Here is a 9,283-nt window from a genome sequence, read left to right as displayed (position 1 = left end):
TTCACATGAGGTGGCCAAAGTACTGGAGTTTCAGCTTTAGCATCAGTCCTTCCAAAGAACACCCAGCACTGATCTCCTTCAGAATGGACTGGTTGGATCTCCTTGTAGTCCAAGGGACCCTCAAGAGTCTTCTCCAACACCACAGTTCAAAAGCATCAATTCTTCGGCGTTCAGCTTTCTTCACAGTCCAACTCTCACATCCATACATGACTACTGGAAAAACGATAGCCTTGACTAGACGGACCTTTGTTGGCAAAGTAATGTCTCTGCTTTTCAATATGCTATCTAGGTTTAGATTCACATAAAACCTATAAACAAAGACTTTAAACCTAGTTTTCTGGATTTTCTCTACTTGTGGGGTCCCTCCTTGTGGAAAAATTATACTTCCCACCCTCCTGACTTTAGGTTTGGCTGAACCACTTGATTTGCAAATAGAATGTGAGTGGGAGTGATACCTGCCGTTTTCAAGGGAAGCCTTCAGAGCCAATGCAGGTCTGTCTGACCCTCTCCCTTTTTTCTTTCTGGCACAAGCCCAGCAATATTACCAAAAGGAATTGCTCCTTCAGCCTGGATCCTAGATTGAGGATTATGTAGAACCAAGAGCTCCGGCAAACTATGAAGGACACATACAAGTAGGAAATTTTTGTGCGTGCATATACATACACAAATGTAAAACATATATGTGTATGTGTGTATACACATGTGTATATGTCGATATGTCATGATTTAAGTTAGCACTGGGGATCAGGAGGAATTGTTTCCTTTAAAAAGAAGTCTGCAAACCACTGAAACAGACCTGCAGAAAATATACACATTCTTTAGCTTCGTAAGTCTCTTTGAGATCCAACCTAGCCTATCTTTCCAGTGTCATTTCCCTTTGCCCTATTCCTCTGTCATAATTGTTCCTAAATCATATTCTGTTCATTTAAGCATTTCTACCCTCGTTTATCCTTTTTCTTATGGGAGAAACTTGGAAAAATAATCACAGCCTGATTCATTTTGTAATGATAACCAAGACAGCGAGAGCCTATGCAGTCCCAGGGGAAACAGCCTGTTTCAGCTGCTGTGACCATGGAGTTGCTAACGAGTAGGAGCCCTGTGTGGGCAAATGTCCCCACCTTCCTGAGCTTGAGCTAACTCACCTCACATAGAGGTGCCAGGCAGTAATGAAGCCCCTAGACAAGAGCCCCAGCCTCTGAACAATGGAGTTTGGCTGTATTCAGTTTTACAAGTCCCTTATAAAATGTCTCCTGATAAACTCTGTCTTTGAGTTCCCACAGACTGTGTAAATAGGAGGTTATGAGTTATCACATCTGAAGCCTGCTGCTACATTTCCAAATTATCTCTATCTTGGATAGCTCAGGGACTGTGGTTAGGCAGATTAATCCTAGGAGAAGTTAAGTAATTGTAATCTTAGAGAATAGACTTTATGCCCTCAAGGCCCTGCAGCTACGCACGTCCAAATCTTGCATTTAATTTATATCAAGCATGGAATTAATAAGAGTCGGTGGTAATAAAGTGTCAGAGAAAGAAATGGAAAATAGATATCATAAAATATTTATGTAATAAAAAGTAATCCATTTCACTAATATAACCCACATTTTTTTTTCCTGATAGGTAGGACCTAATAATAAAAGCATTTAAATCACTGTGAGTAGGAATTACTATACTCTCTGTGATACATGAAAAATCCAAACACAGTCCACTTACCAAAAACACAAAATCCTGAAATAAATGATCTTTGACAGAGAATAAAATGTCCTTCTGGATACCTGTCAATGTCTACTAGCAAATTCAACATCTATTCAATAAATTATCCTTCGAGGAACATTGCTAAAAAATTTTGTAATGAAAGCAGCTGGCAGAAAAATTGAAATGTAATTGAGTGACATCTTTTAATCATGTATGTAGGTTGAAGGTGGGTAATATAAACAGGAAAGGCAGCTCCAGAATTTCTATCCTATTACTCATGTTAAATGGCTGTCTGTATTGCTTTAACCACTGTGCAAATCCATCAAGGTTTTATACAAAGGCAAGCTGGTTTTGTCTTGGAAGGATGAATTATAAATGACACCTTTGTATATTCAAATGTGAGTTTTCTATCTTTTGGATGGCATATATGTCATTTCAATTAAAAAAATTTCTCTAGAGAAGCTATAATAAAATCATCTCTAAATGGAAGGAATATGATTAGGGAATGAAGGATCATTTAATTGCAGAAGTTTGGAGAAGCTTGCTTTGTGTGTGTGTGTCTGTGTGTATTTCAGCATCTACCATCATCTTCTGATACATGATCTGAACTAAAATGTTAAAGGCTAATAAAAGCATTTGCATTCTTGAGTGAGTGCCTTTGGTGCCACTTTCAAATGCTCAGTACATGTATATGAGAAATACTTGTTTGAATGCTTCTCCTATTGTAAATTACCTTAATAGAGTTCTCTATGATAGGAATATGGAAAGAGACATGTTATGACTCTGAAGCTGCCATCTCTGTGCTCTAATTTTTTGTTGATAGCCCTTTTTTTTTTTTCAGGAAATTACACTTAAGTTGTTCTTCATAATTACCTCCAAAGTCCGCGCTGCCCAGGAACATTATAACAAGATGCTTTTGATCCTTTGATAATTAAATGTTCCATTGAATGGTAAGAAAGACAGACCTGCCTTGTATTAATTTCTCGTCTAAAGAAAAAGGAGGTTAATGACAACTTCAGGTAGTATTAGGTAGTGTTACTATAAGATAATGAGCTAATTGCCATAGGCTGGGTCTAGTGCCTTAATGTCATGAGTGAGCAAAGCACATCATCATTCAGATTTTTCTTTTAGAAAGAATGCATCTATAATCCCGTGTGCCAATTGTCTTAACAGTTTTATTTGTGGTGACTAACTCCATTCACTATCTAGATTTTTTCTATGAAAATAGTACTCTCTAAGTGCCTAAAACCAAGCCCCTACCTGTAAAGTGGACATTTGGTTGCTGTGATCAGAACTGGCATGCCCTTTCAGAAGCTGTGGCCTCTTAGAGGTCCTTAGGAAGAAGATGTGATGGTTAGTTTCATGTGTCAACTAGGCTATAGTTCCCTGTTGTTTGAGTGAGTGAGTGAGTGAAGTTGCTCAGTCATGTCCGACTCTTTGCGACCTTGTGGACTGTAGCCTAACAGGCTCCACTGTCCATGGGATTCTCCAGGCCAGAATACTGGAGTGGGTTGCTATTTCCCCCACGATCCTGTGAACCAATTTTTAAATCTCTTCTATGTACCTTGTCTAAGGAAAGGTAGACACAGGTGACTTGCAAATCACCAGAGAGTTTATTGGACTCTTGATGCAAGCAGGTATCATGGACTTAGCCAAACCTAGCTGCCAACAGTAAGTTTTCACATCAGTCTATAGACAAAAGCATCCTCATCACTGAAGCATGTTTAGCAAGTGCTCCCAATTCAAACCATCTCTTCACATGCACTTGCCCATCCCATTATAAGCAGGTGGCAATGTGTTCCCTAATGCAGTCTTTGCCACCAGCATGGAGGTGCCAGTGTTCAGTGTCCTCATCAACAGCAGGTGTATGAACCAGTGGCCATTCAATATGGAGAAGCAGCCGTAAAAGTTAGGGGCTTCCAGATTCTTGACAGCAAAAGCTCTGCTTAGCATCGCAGTGTTCTCTCCAATAGCTTTCTTGTCTCTTATCTCTGCCCAGCTAAATGTCTTAAGAGTCTTGCCTACAGGCATGATTTTCATGTCTGTATTTGTTGCTCACTCTGTCAACCATTGCAATATGGTCCTAGACTTTACCACTCTATAAACACAAACCCTCCTGCTGTTAATCCAAGTATACTCAGTCTTTATTTTACTTAATGTCTTAATTTGATCAATCCACTTCTCTCGGCCACACTCTTCTAACAATCTCTTCCTTTGTCTTCTGCAATCAGTTCTCTCATAGTTTGTATCCTCTTCATCTAGATTCATTGCTTCAGCATTCTTCAATCCGAGTGGTCTATTATGGGTTGAATAATGTCTCCTAAAAGATGTGTCAAAGTCCTAACTGCTGGTACCTGTGAATGTGACTTTATTTGGAAATTGAGTCTTAGTAGATGTAATCGAGTTAAGATGAGGTCACTAGGATAACTCCCAATCCCGTATGACTGGTGTCCTTGCAAGAAAAGCAAATACTATGTGAAGCTGAAGTCACACTGAAGAAGAAAGCCTTGTGACCACAAAGACAGAGATTGGAGTCATGTGTCTCCAAGCCAAGGAATGCCAAGGACAGTCAGCAAATATCAGAAGCTAGAAGAGGCAAGTAAGGATTCTGAGTGATTTCACAGTGAGCGTGGCTCTGCCAACACCTTGATTTCAGACTTCTAGCCTGCAGAACTGTGAGACAACTTTTTAAATCTAAAGTTGTTTCAAGGCACCTGGTTTGTGGTACTTTGTTGCAGCAGCCTTAAGAAACTAATACAAGGTCCTATGAGATGCTCTGAGAATCAAAATACTTTTAATATGTTTTCTATTGGATCCTTCCTCTGGTTAATAACATCTAGGCTCTTGTGTGAGCAATTTTCTTAGTGGAAACAGGGTAGGCATGCTTAGACAAGCTGACAGTCTGTCATTCTAAATCACACTGCCTTGTATTGAGAAGCTGTAATGCCCAGCAACTCAGGCCTCCAGGAGCTGGGCCTTCCACTGCCTGTCTCTGCAGCATTCTATCCATGGATTTGTCCTGAATAGGCCATAGCAATCTGTCTCTTTGCTTATGGTTCCTGGGGATCTGACAATGGTGAAAGACCAATATGTTCCCAGGAAAGATTCTCGTGGATGCATTTCTTCTGTGCAGGCTTTCTAGCTCAGTCGCTCTCTGCAGCTGAATTTCAATTTATAATACATTCCGTGAGAAGCATGTCCTTGGGCAACTCTGTCCCCAGTGGAATTGTCTGATGAAGTGGGCTCTGGTAACCACTCAGGAGGCTGCATATGCTTTGATTACTGCTCATGAGGTTTATATTTCTTTAAGGAGCTTAATGAGATTTTTCTGGGGGGCAAAAATAATAATTTTCCATTTTTTAGTAGCTCTGCTGATAGGAGTAAAAATTGCACATCCCTTTCACAGACCATGAAACAATGCTCCTCGTTTATTTCTTTTGTGAGGTAGAAAGTGAGATGTCTTCTGGCCCATCATATCTTAAGAAATATCGAGAAAAGCATAATTAAATATAAATATTAATTATCGTTTAAAAGATACATACTTTAAAACATGTCATTTCTGAGTTTTGCCAAGTATGGGATGCTGAGGGTACTTTGAGTAGAAAGCAATTTCAACAGCCAAAAAAATGATGTTGTAGCTGAAAAAAAAGTCTGCATTCACTTACTTTTATTTGGACATAATTATAGTTGAAAGATAGTCTTTTTAGTAAATTCTAACTTATTAAAAAATTTTTTTAGTAAATTCTAACTTATTAAAATATTTTTTTTTCCCTCTCCACAATTCTTCTTTGATTTATTTATTTTTGGCTTCTGCATGTAAAAGCAGTTTTATAACTTAAGTGGTTCTGAGTTCATGGTTGACAGCCAAGTGTTTTACTAACTTTCCCCCTTAGTTTGATGACAAATGCATCACTGAGTGCTCGGCTGCCTGGAAGATCACTAACAGTGGCATTCATTTCTCTGAGGAGGCTGGGAATGTAAAAAATATGCAATCAGGAGCATTCTAAATGCAATAGCAAATTTAGCTGATGGAACGTGCAGAATGCTAATGGAACACGCACCGCCAGCTGAGCCTGCTGTGCACTTGGGTGTCGCAGGCTGAGAATAATGACCTTGCTCAGGACTTAAGCGGAGTGGGTCGGTACAGTTGGTGACAAATAGATGCCTCTGATTACACTCTAGACACCTTCCCTCTCCTGGGAGCTTCACATCCTAGCTGTGCACAGGAAAGCTGCCAGCTCAATTCAGGTCACATATCAACTCAGTTCTGGGTGTGGGGCCCAGAATAGGGCAAAGGGAGGAAACAACCTGCAAAGTTCACAGCAGTCTAGCTTCAGAATATCTGACTCTGCCCAACAGAGCCCCGAAATTAATTTTAAAAATTAAATAAAACACCTGTTCACTCCTTTCCCTTGCTGCTCCAGAGTCTTTAAAAATTAAAAATATGGAATCTCTGAAGAAACATCTGCCTTCTACAAAGAACAAAAACGGACTAAATGACTGCCTTACAGTGAAAGGAGAGAGAGAAGTGAATGAGGTCTTTGGGAAAAATTCCCCAAAGCACCTTTTGCCCCATGTGGGTACTGTGTAGAAACACAAAAACGTCATTATTGACAGTGATCACAGTTGCCTGAGTACCTTCCTGATTTTCGTGCCACAGAGCTCAGAGATTGCTCCTTTTTGCGTGCTCATTTTTTAGATAAGGAAACTGACACTTTGAGGCTAAGTTTCTCCAATGTCAAGCAGCTCATGAAGGCAGAACTAGGATTTGCACACAGGCTGAGGTGGGTCCTAATTGCTGTATTTTATTTCCATTCTAGTCTTTCAAGCAGCTTTTACTATTGGAATAATGTTACTGTTTTCTCCTAGAAATTCAATTCAGGAAAAACATACCAAAAATTCTAATGATACCAGTTTGACAGAGTCACTATCTTATGGTCAGTAAAACTAGTAAAAAGGATCAAAAATTTATTTGAATTTTAAAAATTTAAGTTATGACAGAATTATTTTGGAAGATGGTACTTAAGCGCATTTCCTTGTTTATCATCCTGCTGCTGGTTAGGATATAGAAGAATGTGAAAAACCTTACTGCCACTGAGACAAGAGGAAATCATTGGCTAAAAAAACAAATCACATTTTTTTTAAAAGCTGTGGTAAGCACCGTCCAAAATGGCCTCCTGCAGTCCCTCCCTGTACCTTGTATGGTTCCCTTCCACATTTTACAGGAGTTGGTCCCTGGGTCCCAAAGAATATGATAGATGCAGTGGGCTTCCCAGGAGGTGCAGTGGTAAAGAATCTGTCTGCCAATACAGGAGACATAAGAGACACAGGTTTGATCCCTGAGTTAGGAAGATCCCCTGGAGGAGGAAATGGCAACCCACTCCAGTATTCTTGCCTGAAAAATCCCATGGACAGAGGAGCCTGGTGGGCTGCAGTCCATGGGGTCACCACTGAACACACAACACACTCATAAATGGGATGTCACTTTCAAGAACAGGTTGTTAAAGACTTTCATTTGGTTGCTGTCTTGCAATCTTGCTCTGTCTTGGGTCATTCACTCTGGGGGAAGCCAGATGCCATGTTGTGAGAAGCCCCATGAAGAGACCCACAGGGCAAAGATTGAGACTTTTTCCAACAGCCATCAAGGAACTAAGGCCTCCACCAGCAATCTCAGCCCTAGTTAGGCTCTCAGATAACTGATGGCCACAGTCTCTGCTGACAGCCTGGTACAACTTCATGAGGGATCTTGAGCCAGGACCACCCAGCTAAACCACTCGCAATTCCTGACCCTCAGAAACTGTGAGATAATATATATTTTTTTAAGCTGCTAAATTTGGGGAGTAATTTGTTATGCATTAATAGATGACTAGTGCAGCAAGTGCTGTGGACCCAAATAATCAGAAGAAGCTGAGATCCAGAGGCCAGACCCTCGAAGGAACTTACTACTTGTAACTAAGTATAATCAAAAGAATACACAGCAATTTTTATTTGAGATGAGAGCAAATCACAACCAGCTTATTGACTCCATGGATAAATAATTCTCTTTTCCCTTCTAGTAGTAGGAAAATTCTGTATTCTGTGAAACTTCTGCTAATCAAGGAGCCAGAAAATAAGTTTCCTTTTGGCTTTGCCATTGACTGCTGTGGCATCAGCTTTCATAATGTTCTTATATATTTCAGAGGGTAATAATGATAATAATATTGACCTTCCTCTTCAGAGTGATGTGAAAAATTACTAATTACTGTTGGCAAGATACCCCAGAATAATAGAATACTCTGTGAGTATTACATAATAGCAATGAACAGTACAACCATCTCACAAAGTTGGTAGAACATGCCTTCGTAAGTCATGAAGTCTAGCATAATATGTATCTCTTTTGTCCTTTACATCTTGGGCCATGACTTTATAGTGAATCAAAGGATGACTTCAAAGAACCACATTTATTCTGCCATGATTCTCTTTTAAGATCAAGCCATTCCACAGAAAGTCTGGTTTGAAAATATTCTCAGACTGTGGACTCCTTCACCTTCATAGCGATGTGGATTGATTGCATGAAAATGAAAGTGAAGTCGCTTAATCGTGTCTGACTCTTTGCGACCCCATGGACTGTAGCCTACCAGGCTCCTCCCTCCATAGGATTCTTCAGGCAAGAGTACTGGAATGGGTTGCCATTACCTTCTCCAAGGGATCTTCCGGACCCAGGGATCGAATCCGGGTCTCCCGCATTCCAGGCAGGCGCTTTAACCTCTGAGCCACAGCCTATTGTTTGTACAGAAATAAATCACTATTATTGCAGCTGACTTGGTGACAGCCTGCTGACCAGAGCCTGGTCTCTGATGGAAGCAGCTATGCCTGCTTGATCTCAGCTACTTTGTTACTTTCCCATCAGTGTTTAGCCGAAGGCCACCTGTGAGGCTCCCCTCCCACTATGACTGGTGTAGGGTGAAGTGAAGAAGGATTAAGAGTGTCTATCACAAATATCTCATCCACTGCCAAGAAGCATTAATGCAATAACTTTGGAGTACCGTGATTCTTCAGGGCTAAGGATTTGTTTCTTTGGAAGGCTCCCTTTGCATGCAGCCGTGCTAAGTCCCTAAGTCGTCTACAGCTCTCTGACACACTATGGACTGTAGTCTGCCAGGCTCCTCTGTCCATGGGATTCTCCAGGCAAGAATACTAGAGTGGATTGGCATGCCCTAAATTCACAGAGACACAAAAATCTAATTGTAAATGAAATTGCATGCTTATAACAGAGAATTTGAACCATAAAAATTATACAAAAGAAAATACTTTTCTTCCTTCCATCATTATACATATTTATTGTTAACATTTTAACCATATTTCCTTTCAGTAATTTTCTCTACATGTTTAGAAGTTTTATACCTAATTTTTTAAATAACATTATATTACAAGGGCTTTCCCATGTCATCAAATATTCTTTGAAAACATTATTTTTAATGGATGTGTTGTAGCCATGCATTCCGGGATACAAACTCACTCAGAAGGACAATGCAGATAGTGGAGTGCAGTTTATTACACTGGTGGGCCCAAGGCAGAGTCTCCTCTTAGCCAAGGACCCCGACCAGTTTTT

The sequence above is a fragment of the Bison bison genome, unplaced genomic scaffold (genome assembly GCF_000754665.1).
Source record: "Bison bison bison isolate TAMUID 2011002044 unplaced genomic scaffold, Bison_UMD1.0 scf7180017864254, whole genome shotgun sequence".
NCBI classification, from domain to species: domain Eukaryota; kingdom Metazoa; phylum Chordata; class Mammalia; order Artiodactyla; family Bovidae; genus Bison; species Bison bison.
The sequence above is the reverse complement of the archived record's forward strand: the minus strand, read 5'-3'. Positions refer to the sequence as shown.